Genomic DNA, 15,185 nt, shown 5'->3' with positions numbered 1-15,185 from the left:
ACGAGATTGGTCGCGAAACCGCCTACATCAACGACGCCAACAGTAACCGATGTGCAATCAGAGCTGTACATACCTAGGCGTATGCTTTTACAACACGTTACGGATACGTCTACGAGATTGATTGCGAAACCGCCTACACCAAAGACGCCAACTTTTGCTGATATGCCATCATGGGTGTTCATGCCCCAGCGTAAGCGTTTTCAAAGTGATGCGAATATTTCCACAAGTGAAGTTATAAAACCACCTTTACCAACGACGCCTATTGTTTCTAATATGCCATCGTGTCCTGACAATTCTTGTCCATTACCAATTGTTGTGGAAACCTCCTCAAGCTTAGATGTAAAATCATCTTCGCCAACACCACCAACTGTTTCTATTGTGCCATCATCTCCCTCCAAGTCTAGTCCATTACAAAGTTTTGCGGAATCTGCTTCTAGTTTAGATGTAAAATCATCTTCCTCATCACTACCAACTGTTTCTAATGCATCATCGTCTCCTGTGATGTCTAGTCCATTACCAAGTGATACGGAAACCTCATCTGGTTTAGTTGTGGAACCACTTTTGCCTATACCTCTCATTGTTTCAGATGTGCCCGAATGTCCATTCAAGTCTGAGCCTTAAAATTTTGTAATTAAAAACTTTATTTTCATTTACAAATATTGAAATATTAAACATTTATGTATTTAATTGAATACAGAGCGTATTTTATTTAAAATTATTGGGTGCTATTAGACATGGACAATGTGATAAAATTAACAGATGGTAGACAGTTAACGGAAAAACGGGAATTTTTACGCAAAACCAGTTTTCGACCAAATCGATTTTTTTATATGGTTGTAATTCAAAAATTAATCACTGTAAATATTTGAAATTTTCACCCAATGTTATCTATAAACAGTTTAATTTTCAAAAAATTTTGACTTTTCTTGAGTTATTTATAGACCACTGAAATTATAATTAAATTTAATAATTAATTGATTAACCATAACTTTTGCAAATGCATCCTAATTGAAAAATAAAATATTTGTTTCTAAATAGAATTTATGACAATATTTAAATATAATATATCCTAGACTGACAAATCATCTCTGTTCAGAATCGTTTTCGTATACAATGATACTTATCATTGCATTCAAATTTAACCTATCCTAGTCCGAGGTTCACCCCACCCCCTAATGTACAGCAGAGCGGTACCTACTTGCTCGTTTTTTACGTATTATGGTTATACCATTTTAGAAACAAAAATTATAAGCATACACTGCATACTGCAAACTTTTTAAAATTTCTTATATGACTAATTTGGTGATTTCAGTAATTGGTTATGGAAATTATTCGAAGAAATTTTAAAAACTTATTTCAATAAATTATAACTTGTTTTATTGTTTAATGTTCCGAAAAAAATGTATCTTGATGATGTACTTTCTAAAAATCTAAACGCAAGATACTTGACATAATTAAAAAAATGTCAAGATATATAAGATAACTTTTGCAAATATGAGATATTATAAAACCTACAAGCTAATATCAATATTTAGCAACCATTTTTAAATTTTAACAAGCAACATAAGTGATTACAGTTAACGTCTTGTAATCTAAAATTAGCACTTTAAAACTAAAGCAAAGGACCAACTTCACGTAACCTGCCAAATTTTTCCTACCTTATTCATACTATAATTATTTACTTTTTACCTGAAACTTATAAATACCTTGAATTTTAGTTATATTTTCCCAGTGCCAACTTTATGGACACATCAATAACTAGTATCAATTGATAGAAGTTACCAAAAATATTATGTATGCCAATGAAAGGAAGGCATTTTTAATCAAGTACGAAAAACAGAAATTACAGTTTAAGCAAAAGTAAAAAAATGTCACTTCGCAAGCAATTAATTGTTAAATATTGACATAAATTCAAAGTCAGTAAAACAAAATCGGGACTCGGGGGCCTATATATGAAATTGGCCCCTCGGTTTTAATATATTGATTTTCGCCACGAAAGCGTAAGCTAAGAATTTGTTTATGTTGGTTTGCAATACAAATACTTCCATTTTAACAACATTTTAATATGACTGTTTAAGCTCACGATAACTTTTAATAATACGTTTAAATATAAATAACTAACACATAAAATACGTTTAAATTTCTGTTGAATTTAACACGCTTTGTAGATGGATAAAAGGAAAATTGATGCAAAATAAAGCATTATTAGACCAACAGAAATGGCGTAAAAGTCGCAAAAATAAAATATATTTAAAGGAAACAATTTCGATTAGCTAAATATGACCACGCAATCGGACAATTACAGGTGACAAAAATAATAGTGACAGGGTTATCCGTGTGCACCGACTACACCGACTACAAATAAATGAAAACGGTCAACATGAGATATATTTTTATGTTGATGAGAGTACATTAGTGACGTATTATTGAATACTATGCAAATTGAGTTATTATATGCTTTAATTAAATTAGTATTGACCAATGATGTTGATATCAAAAGTATTGTGTTAGGCTCCTGCAGAATTTGTGAATTAAAAATATTATTTGATGATCTTAAAACTTTGATTTCGGAACAATTAATACAAAATATTTAAGCTACTTTGGAATATATCAATGAACATACTGTATGATATTAACCGGAATATAGTAATTCAAATCAAAAATAAATTCCGCATTAATTTAGTGTACAAAACCATGAAGTATGGAAATTGAAAATTTTAAACCACGTCGATACCCAAAACAATTGGGAAGATATTATGTCGTTAACCAACAAACCCTCACTCCAGCCACCCAATACTAATAACTAATAATCCTTCTAAATAAGGTTTTTGTCACGATCTATCAATATCAATTATTATTTTTATTCAAAAAAAAATGATGAAATACGAGTAAATTTGAGTTATAACTTAACACTTATAACAATATCCTCCTATTATTATGTGTCCAAGTAATAATCGTAATTAAAATCCATATGATGCACCATATAGTTAACCACTTTGTAGATTATTGTTGAATTATTATGATTTATAAATATCACAGCAGTATAAAATGACAACAGCCTAACGTTGTGTATACAGAGTTATTCTACGAAAAATGCTTAAAGCCAAAAAAGTTCTGTAAACGGTATCTAATATAATATTTAATATTTTTACGACGGCTGTTTTCTGAGAATGGAAGTAAACGTTTTGAAAGTGTCGGATTACACCAATATTATTATATACTTACTACATCGATGGTAAATTACGTGGGTGGCGTAAAAAGTAAATCGGTATATACTAATAACAAGTATGATGAATATCCAGTGCGCCCGACCTTTACGACCGTCGACTTGTTTTGTGACCTTTCGATTTACCCCGCCCCCCTTCAGTGGTTGTTTATTACCACAATAAGTCGCACTAACGAGTGAAGTTTATCGGGTACCTATTTGCGATTACAGCCACCGGGAGTGGGAGGCATAATAATGCTGAAATCAACCAACGCTTTTTATACATAAAGTCTTAGACTTATTACTGCGATTTTAGAGGCATTATAATGCTTGACAGGACGTTTGATTGTTTCTATATTAGTTTTTTTTTTTTTTTTTTATTGTCCATAATAGAATTCAACATATTATTATAATAGGTTTAAATATTAGATTAAACTATTCACTGAAAAAAAGATCGAGTAACACAATGTTACAGATAAATCGATTCTCAACTATAAATTTTAATTAACTTATGAACCGTTTTATTCATGTAGAAACGATAAAAATACAACGACAGTGAATTTATTAATAAAGCTTACAATGTAGAACATTAATATACAGTATACAATAATTTTTCACACAAAATTTTTCATTATAAGCAAATAATTAATTAACAAAGTAAAAATATCGATATATCCAAATTATTAAGAAACTTTTACATATTACCTATATATGCGAATGTGAAACATCAGTCTAGGATAAGTGATTATTATTATGTTTGTAAAATCATTTTGATTTAATAATATATTATTATCAATTTATTTTATATTTTAATCATTTCATTAACAATTATGTACAATTCATTGAATATTCAATTAGTTTTTATTTATTTTTTTTTTGCTTAAAATAAAAACCCTATTATACTCGAATATTCGTATTCGACATGAATTTGGCCATTATTTTTAATTTTATGTATCACATTAAAACTAATATAATATTAATTTGAAACTCCAATTTTTAATTCTTTTTAATTTACTCTTGTTTATTTATTAATTTTTTTTTTTTATATAAAAAACACCCCATCGTGTTTTGTTAAAATTTTTCTATATTGAATAATCATTTATTTCTGTAATGTTGAAATATTTTTGATCGAAATACAAATATATTAACAGTTTACTGTTTGTAAACTTAATACATTATATTTTTAAAATAAAATAACAACAAGCTAATGTAGTTAGATTTGACCAACTTAAAATCTAAATTTCGGTTATTTTAATATTTTAAAATACATTTGAATGTCCGTATCATTAAATAAATCTTAATGGCTTATTGCACTCTTATTATTGAAATAAATAATTATAAACAATATTCATATATTACACTCATACATACCTTAACCACACGCAAAGCATATTATTACAATTATTATAATCACAAAATGCTGATTAAGTTTTATGATAAGAATACATTATTTTTTTATTTATACACGATTTTATCAATAGCTTCCAAAAAAAAAAAAAAAAAAACTATTAATTCTAGCAATATTATATTCCTTTTCTTACAAGAAATATTTAACATGTATCAGTTACACATATTTTATTTATTAAATTATCAAGAAACTTGTATATTTTAAACAAAATCAATAACTAATGCTTTATTTATTTTCACTTAATGAATTTAAATGGAAATGTAATCTATTATTCTTCTCAAATATTGTTTTTCAATTGATTTTATATTATCAAGTTCTATATATTCAACGATATTAGGATATAATTTAAAAGGAACGTAATTATGTATACAATGAAAATTAATTCCTACCAAATAATTTATTTTCATACGTAATATATATATATATATATATATATATATGATAGAATATAGTTTATTTGATGTAAATCATAGCTTTATTCATGAAAATATTTAATTTCCATAATTTCGTTACCCGAGTTTGAAAATTCTTTAATAACTCCCTAAATTAATCCCCTTTGCATAACTTATCCATTCAATCTAGCATACATTTAGAAATTAAAAATCTTGGCTATTTACATATATTATAAAAGAGATTTATATTTTAATACAAATTATTATTCTTATCTGATATTATTGAGTGGTACCTTATTTATGACATTTTATCTTTCAAACTCAGTCTAACAAACATGTTAAGTACTCATATTTACTGTTATTTGGACTATTGAAATATAATATAACTGTTGCGGTTAACTTAAAATTAAATTAACAGTAAAAATATATATTAATTATACATTGCATTAACATAAAAAATGAATAACTATGTATTATTTTAGTATGTTCTTTTTTTTATTTTTATGTAATATCAATACTACAATATTTTTTTCCTAAATTTAATATAAAATTTAATTTCGTGCACTAACTATAACATAACGTATTTTATTATATTTGGACTATTGACTAACTACATAGTATTTATTTAATTTAGTCAATACATATAATTAAATTATTTAAATTATACATTAAAAATATAATTTAATTTGAAAATAATAAAACAGTTAACCTTATGCTGTAGGTTAATAAAAAAAAAAAACAAAAAAAAAAAAAAACGCTGTAGGAACAAAAAATAATTACGCCATAAAATATACCTAAAACAATAATTTATTACTATTAAAAAAATAAAAAGCTTCAAGGTATAATTTTAACCCATTTGGAAGAGTATTCTGTTAAAGGCATTATTATTTTTAATATTTACGAAAATAATTTGTTCTTTAAAGCACCGCGTTGAAAATAAAAACTATAATACACAAAATAAATTATGTACTGTATACGTTAATTAAACTAAAAGGTATACTAATGTTTGTTAGACGTAAGACGTCATGTAGAAATATTAGTCTCAATAGACTTATTTACCAATACCTACTCAACTCGTTTTCAAAACGTACTACACCCGATTAACTACTATTTAAATACATAAAATTAATGGATAAATATGTTTGTTAGTTATTTATAATATTATATGATTTTTTTGTCCAATTTCTGAGAACTGTTTGATAAATGAAAACATCTATTTTTACTGAATTCTGTCAATCCGTTATTTTTTGACATCTGCAATATATTCTAGTAAATTAAAAACTAGCAAAGACTTGTACTTAACTACACGATAGAAATACATTCATCATTATATTAGTTATCGATTGGTCTCGTTTATGTCGAGACGTGGTTTTTAATAGATCAAAATGAACAACTCTATCTATATACGAACAAATAATATGGCATTAATGTAAATGGAGTTGGTATCACTTTTATTGGATAGAAATAGTTTTGGATTAATGGAGGGATTATAGGTGGGGCTCAAACGAAAAGAAGAAAAATAGAAAAAAATGCACAATCAATAATGACAAAGTGGAATTATACATTATACATATTATACAATGGCTAAATATATATATTGTAGATCACATCAGTCGTTGAACCGCTACCTCATGTTATCACGATAGACGGCGGTTTACGATCACACCTACCTGTCACCGTGCCCAATAACAGTTGTAGTAATACCTGCTTGTCAACAGCTAATCAGGAAATCTTACAACGCCTTAGGTAGGTGTACGCAAAATCTATTGATGTTACCTAACCGTTAAACTCGAGTTCGAGGCAATTAAACATTCATACAAAATATACATAATAATTTCAAAACGTCCGTCCAGATTATACTATTAGCAAAATCCTTAATGCACGATGTCAAATACAACTGCACCACAATACCAGCTATAGGTAGGTAGAACAACAAAACAATAAATACCATAATAAACACTTTAATTGGTTAGGGATTCCAGTGCAACTATTCAGGGAAAATGAAACAGTAGTTTACAATTAATTATACCAAAACTAATTTCGAATGAAACTTAATGGGAAACGGGGCGCGCGCGGTTTCACTTCGTCTTGGCTTTGGTGGGTTAGGGAAAACGTTTTCGCAGCAAACGACTGCTATCGGCACCGATTGCAAAATTGGAAAAGTACAATATTTTACTCCTGGTTACAAACATGTGGCTTTTGATGCCATTATCTCGCACCAATAATATATCATGTTGGAATATTGAGTATGTATTGTACACATTATATGCAGTTGTTAACTGTTTATATAGTTTTTACGTTTCAAATATATTTTAAATACTTCATTTCTTATTTTAAATTAAAATTCACTAAATATTGTAAAATACGTAAGTACCAATATTTTTTCAATAATTTCCAATGTGACTTGTCTACTGACTTTGTTTCGCTCAATTTATGTTTATTTACGAAAAAAACATATTTCTGAAATAACAATAAGTTTTTAATTAATTATTATTTTTATTGTATATCACAGACTACCACAAAATTATTGTATTCCTGATAAAATAATTTTGATTTCCTTTGACGGAAAAACTATTAACGTTCATTCAAGGTTATAATATAGCAGATTAAAAAAAAATATAGTTTTTAAGAATTTCAAATTAATTTGATAATAGCCTAGAAAACTGCTCTTTCTAAAAATGATTGTCGTCCCTTCTTTATTGAAACTTCGTTTCAACACGTATTTAAACTTTAGAATACTATTTAAGACCTAAGTGTAAATTGTCAATTTGTTTTTATTATTTTCATCTACTTCGAAGGCGACGTGAGAAGCACTAAAATATCGAGAAACCAATTTAACATGGATACAAATTTATGAAATTATTTGCAACAATTTGCAGAAAATAAATGAAAAATAAAAAAATACCAATTGTACAATAATATAATTCTAACCTAAATTTAAAAGAATAATAATATAAGATAATAAGAAACTTTTATAAAAAAAATATTATATTTTGGATAAGCAATACACCTAATTAACAAATTTAATATTATTAATGAAAAATGAATAAAATATATGATATCTAATATCTATACAAGTTACCTTAACTCACTCATTATAATACCTTACATATAATTCAATCAATAAATTAATCTTTAACCTCTAAGTATTTAAATAATTTATATTTTTCATATTTTTAATAATTTATAATTAACATAGTGTAGACCAAGGTCACAATGTTTTCTAATTTTTCTGTATAATTTTTTATCATAAAATATTAGCCACTATAATATTATTCTAAACTGTTTTTAACGAATTAATATTAATACTTTTTGACTTTTTAAACATTATTAACGTATTAATATAATATTACTCTGTATATTATCATTTTTTTAATTTTTTAATTTAACATAAATTCCTTTGCAAGAAATATTTTATATTAATTGGAAATTGTACACAAATTGTATAACAACAATTTTATCCGATTAATTGTATTTACTTTGTATAAGTAGAAATAACATTACAAAATAAATATAACTTTTATTAATGAAAATTATTAAAACTTGAAAAAACACATTTCATAACGTTTTTAATACATTACAAAAACTTTCAAAATTTAATATAAAGAAGAATTCAAGTTTAGTTTGTTTAGTAAATTTACTCAATATTAATTCAAAATATATTATATAATGTTATACTTGATTATCGTTCATTATTTATGAAAGTTGTTTTGTCGAAATTGATTAAGAATTTTTAAATTTAGAATTGTATACAGCTAAAATATATAAAATTTAATATAATACCTATCTAATATGCCTACCTTAAGTTTTTAATGAATCATAAAAAGTTTTACTAAATTTTAATTTTCATGTGCTATTCAATTTTTATATTCTTATTAATATTAAATTTGATCACATTATAGATACGTACATTGATAAAATAGAAAGCATTCATTATTTGATCCAATCTAAAATAATCTATTTAGGAGTAATAATTACAGTCAGTATATACTTAATTACTAAAACCATGATTATAAAAGAAAATTAAAAAATATTAGGTACGTTTTTTTTTGTCTCCTTTAAAATATAATTTATTGTACCAATGATAAGAATTTGAATTCATAGAAATATATTTTTTCATTAATAACAATGCTGTATTCATTTAAGTCTAACAAAACAACGAGATATTTTTTAAAACATCATATTTTATTATTAAAACCACAAAATAAAATATAATAATGTGCATAATGTACCTAATATTTTATTCCAATACAAACATTCAGAAAATAAATAACATTAAGTAGTGTCAATGTCTTATTATTTCCTGAAGCGGAAAAATCCTGTTCAGGATTATTTCACATTCTTTATATTAAACACGTCATAACCGTGGACTTTAGGATCATCATAAAAGCAACACAGTTTGTGATTACGAATCGCTAACAAAATGTATTTGTTTCATTAGAATGTATTTCTGTAACGGAACAAATAAAATTCTCTAAACCGTGGCTTTTAACTTTTATTCCGTGTTGTTTATTATTATAATTTATTTTATTTTTATTGTTTTTTTTTTTTTTTTGTTCCTCAATAAACGTTGTTATTACTGCATTAAATTGTTTCTACGTAAACCTTAAAAATAAAAATAAACGATCTTTGAAAACTTGCATTTCAATGGCCATGGTTGGAAAAACAGAAAAAGCCAACTAACGTTCATTTAAAATTTAAAATTTTTTCAATTTTGAGTGAAACATTTTTTACGTTTATTCAATATCCACGGTTTATATATTATAATAACAATATTTTCGTGTTTACAGTTTTACTGAAAAATGGTTCTCTTTTTCTTTTTACATGCACAATAAGTGTATATTATTATATTAGCCATTTGGTAGAGTCATTGGTAGATCAAGAAGTTGTATAATACTTTTCATATTTTTCACTTTTACTACTTTTCGGCTTTTTATTATTATTCTTTTTTTTTTTTTTATGGGGAATAAGGACACTCATTTATTTTCATAAAACATTATTGAAAGACATGTTGTTAGACTCTTAAAAAATTGATTGACAACTGATAGATTTCACGGGCCACTCGAGCGCCTGCCCTATGGATTTATTTTATTTTATTTTTTTTTATTGTTCAGTGGTTTCCAAGAGTACTTAACCGAAATATCTCTCACAGTATACTACCTATGTAATGTTTTAGATTTTTCATTATTACTATTATTGTTCATTATTCCATTTATATTTTATACACATTTCTAATGCCACCAGAATGATCTTTTGTATACGAACGTAAACAATGTCAGGGGTGAGTGACATAGACCTTTTTTAAGGTCGTAACGAACAACCACTTTAGTGTCAATCAAATGTTCATCGAGTGTTTTATGCACCACTCATTTTTGCCCTAACACTTGAAACAAAATAAAAATTAATTTTTTTTTTCAAATGGTGGAAAAGGGAGAACAAAATATGAATTAACATATTTTCAGCCCTCGTAGATTACAAACGGAATTCATAGTTTAAAAATGTAATAATATTTTTAATTTTATACCTACCTACGTACGTTTTATTATTATCATTATAAATTTTAAAACGGTTAATTTATTTTGTAATTTTCTGATTCTAACGATTCTATTGCTTATACCTATCAATAAAATACCTTCCATTTACGATGAGATAAACAAAGATAATATAAGCAAAATTACCAAACTTTCCTAAATTGTTGGTTTATTTACATTCCATTTGTGTTTATAAAATCAATACTGTATTTGCTATTATGCCGGTTTTATGCTAACGAATATCTTTGGTTTCAAATGATAATAATTACAGTTGCGCGTTACACGAACTATATAACGTTGACCCAATTGTTTTTCGTACAATAATTTTGAATTTTTAATCAGATACAAACGTTTTACTATTCTGATAGCCAAATACATATTTTAATATTATTCCGAGATAATATTATTTATGCATAATATTTTTTTTTTCGAGTATTTACGGTTTTAATAATTGATTGATCGGTTAAACTTATTGTTTTCTAATATTTTCTTTTTCATCCGCTAATGATTGGTTTGCATAAATAAATTATACTTTATTTGAAAAACACTATAAAAAATACATTTAATATTATACAAGTGTATCTCATATATATGACCATAATAATTATTTACATGCAATATGTACCAGGTACTTATATAATAATTATTATTGAGAGCCGTAGAATATTTAATTTATATATATTATTGAAAATTAATCCAAGTTTAATAGCGAAACACAATTATTCATACAATTATTTTTATTGATCTTATTTATGTTTCATATTTTAAAATATTGTCATAAAAAATGTGAAAAATTGCTATATTATATTACTTATAAGACTATAAACTAGTACTGTATGTATACAGAGAAAGAATTTAGAAATTGAGTGAAACGTGTAATTTTGGAATCAAAAACATTTCAAAACAGATAATATATAAACACAATTTAAGTTAATTTTTTAATAAAAATGTATTTTACATAATACATTTTCTATCAGTTGGTACTTAAACGTTTAGTCACTAAATATATTTGAAAGTTACCTAGTTTTAATGATATTTATAGTATATCATGAGTCATGACTATTATTATTGATTATCAAATATTATACTAAAATATTTACAAATATTTCTGTCTATTTGAACCTTATTAATTTATTATCAAGTTATTTATTTGATAATATTTAATATTGTGAGTAATAAATAACTGAAAATCTATTTTTATTATTATAAGTCGCAAAGTGATTGACTCCCCGGATATGACCGTTTTTACTAGTCGACATATTTGATCCGCTTTAAAAATCAAAAATATTCATCTACTGATTTCAAAGACCATAATAGCCTTAAATTGTAGCTTTCTGTTAACTATTTACTTATCAGTAGTATACCAAAGATCATAATATTATATCATATATCAAAAACTAAAAGGTCAAAAACTATGTAATTTATTGTCACAAAAATATTTACTATCTCTCTCTATGCACTGCCTACCTACAAAATATTGTTTTAGTGTCTAGAAAGGGTGTAATTTTGAGGTAAATAAATGCACTCAAACAAGGCACTCCGAAAAATGTTTAATATGGCCGCAAAATTTTAATATTAAGAATTTTGTTGGACTAAACTCAACTGTTTATTACTCGTTTACTCATTTTAATATCATATGCAGTAATATAACATTATAAATTATAATACTATAGTGGGTCATCTGAAGTTTATGCGTAGGAGACATATTATGGCAAGAGCTCTTGCCTAATCCCTTTTGCTTTTAAATAATCATATAATAATGAATGTGAACAGTTATTATACCATTAAAATGTAAAATGATAAACATAATAATAATAACCATATTCCTACCTGTCGCTTAAAATTAAGCGTTACAAATTAAATATTTCTTATACTAGTCACTTATACCTATGATTTATATTCTTATAATATTTTTGATTTTAACATTTTTGTTTTGTAAAACAAATATCATTCTCACCAAATAAAGTAGGTATAAACAAGTAAAAATGAAAAAAAATATTAAAAATTCTAAATGAACATTTCTATTTATAGTTAAAAATAAACAAATTATTTCAATAAATAAAATTATACCGTTGACTGCTATTTTATTTATTATATTAATATGTAACTTAAATATTAAATTTTAAGATATACTAATAACTATAATACATTTCAAATTCATGAACATTTTTAATAAAAATACTGACACAAATGCCATTTTTAAGAATACAACATTTTTTTCAAAAAATATATAAGCTATAAACATAATAGAACAAATGCCATATAGAATTAAGGATAAGAGCTTAAACTTGGGGGATATACAATTGCACAGAATTATTTTACTACTTGTTTTTTCGCATATCCCAACGATTATTTTTTTTTTTTACAATACGTTTTTATAACAACATAAGCTATATCCATTATATAGAAAATAAAAACATTGTGATATCATGTTATCATTTAATACATAAAAAAATTAGACCTAATTGGCTACTTATCCAAGAAAAAAACTATTTATTAAACTTAAACTAATCACCTAATTTATACAATTTAAAGTTATTACATATCGACAACATCATATTATAGTTTCTATCCATGTATACATATATATAGTTTAATAAAAATAAAGGAAGAAACGTCAATGAAGTTTTTTATCAAAATCATAATTAATTTAACTACACTATATAAATAATTAAAAAATAAGATTTTTTTGAGAGCCTTTTTGGTTGGCATCTAGAAACTTTTGTCAGTGTTAAGGCCAAGTCTAGGATATTTATTTAAAAGTTAATCATAAAAGACGTATTAAAGATAATTTAATGTGAAACATTTATTGAACGAGCAACTGGACCGCGGAGAATTCAGAAACTCTTCAACAGCACTTTACACTCATGCTACTAATAGAAAGTAACCAAGATTGAGTTAAAATATTATAACAGACCGTATGATTTTTAAAATGATTCTGCTTTATCAAAGTCTGAGACACCAACAAACTGTTAAAGGGTTGTTTATTTATAAGGTTTGCCGTTGTATATTGAGATGTTTATTGTCGTTTATTGAATACTGCACATCTTTCAACAAGAGACGTAAAACAACTTTTGAAAGTCATGGTTTTGTGTTAAACCATATTTTGTTAAAAATACTATTAACTAATTTATTTTATTTTTGTTTACATGACAGGTTACAAGTGCGTTGGTAAAGAGCTCTGGATCTGTGTTTTTTGACTATTACTCCATGTGTATGTTTCGGAGTTGAAGGATATTTTGATATAGTGAGAATTGAGATTAAGCATGTCCGTGTACTATGTAGTCACTAGGATGATATTAGTAAAGTTGTTTACAAAACTAACAACTAAATATGGGAGTTCGGTAAATGTATCCTTTATTATTATTGGTAAGGTAAATTAATGTAAACGTTACCAATATTTTGTTTGTTAATCTTTAAATTTATTTCTTACTGCTCATAATATTGAATTACCACCCATTTGAATTATTTTCATATGTACAATAAAGTTGTTTTAATAATATTTGATTCATAATTAAAAGTAAAGTGCAACATTATATTATTTTAAGCTAGGTAAACTTGTAAACTAGAAGATATATTAAAATAATATGTTTTTTAATAACCTTAAACATACCACTTTCACAAGAATGTTTACGATATTACGAAAATATCGACAAAAATTACGATTAGGATTTTATTTTTATTATATATAATCACAATTTTCTTCATTTTGAGAAAAATATTATAAACTTCTATCAACAAAAAATGTATAAACCTTTATGATAAAATTCCCATTTTAGTTAAAAGTTATAAGATTTATGTCACGCAATTTTTTTCTGACACAATGCTTAAGTCCAGAAAACAATTTTTTTCAACGACATAATATTTTGTCTAAAATCAATTTCACCCAATACAATATAATTCAGTTTAATGTTTTGTAAAATGAACAAAATCGTGTCAAAAAAAAAATGAAAAAATGTAAAAACATAGCAAAGGTACAAATATTTCTTGAATAGCAATAACATTAATGGTACTAAAATGAAATAAAACATGTAATGTCTATTGAACTCTTTAAAATATCCTCCAACCCAAGCTATAATAACTTATAGGAGGATTGCAAATATTAAAATTACTATTTATTAATATTTTATATTTATATATAATTACCTATGATATATGTTTGTATTGTTTTTATTTTTATTTTGTTGATTATATATGTACATAAGATGCGTTATTAATGTACAAAAGAAATTATTTGCAAATAAATAAATATTATTATTAATATTATTATTATATAGCATAATATGTCATTGTAATAATAATAATTAAGTATCCATTATTAAAAATGTAATGAGTAAAAATAAAAAATAAATATTTTTATAATCACAATTTTTCCATGTATGGATGAAAATTTGGCTTAAAAATGTGTTCAAAGTTCAATTCAAAACATATGAGATATTATAAGAGCAGACATATTTTTTCACTTAGATACCTCAACATAAATATATTTGGACTTAATCTCTATTCTCTGTTAACCTTTAAGTTTTGATTAAATTTATCATCTATTAAATTTTGATACCAAAATTGAACTCGAACTCAACTATATCTAGTATAACATTAAATACATTGTTCACTTTAAATAATTTATTATGTATCATTGATTTATTTCC

General features: G+C 25.0%; 1 pseudogene; it reads right to left on the bottom strand.

The window, feature by feature from the left end:
* Positions 1-200: 200 nt before the first annotated feature.
* The window catches only part of LOC112603024, a 37,099-nt pseudogene continuing 22,114 nt past the window's right edge, over positions 201-15,185 (bottom strand).

Source organism: Melanaphis sacchari, unplaced genomic scaffold, assembly GCF_002803265.2.
Source record: "Melanaphis sacchari strain LSU unplaced genomic scaffold, SCAv2.0 Contig93_pilon_pilon, whole genome shotgun sequence".
Classification (NCBI taxonomy): Eukaryota; Metazoa; Arthropoda; class Insecta; order Hemiptera; family Aphididae; genus Melanaphis; species Melanaphis sacchari.
This window is presented reverse-complemented; position numbering and strand designations above follow the sequence as displayed.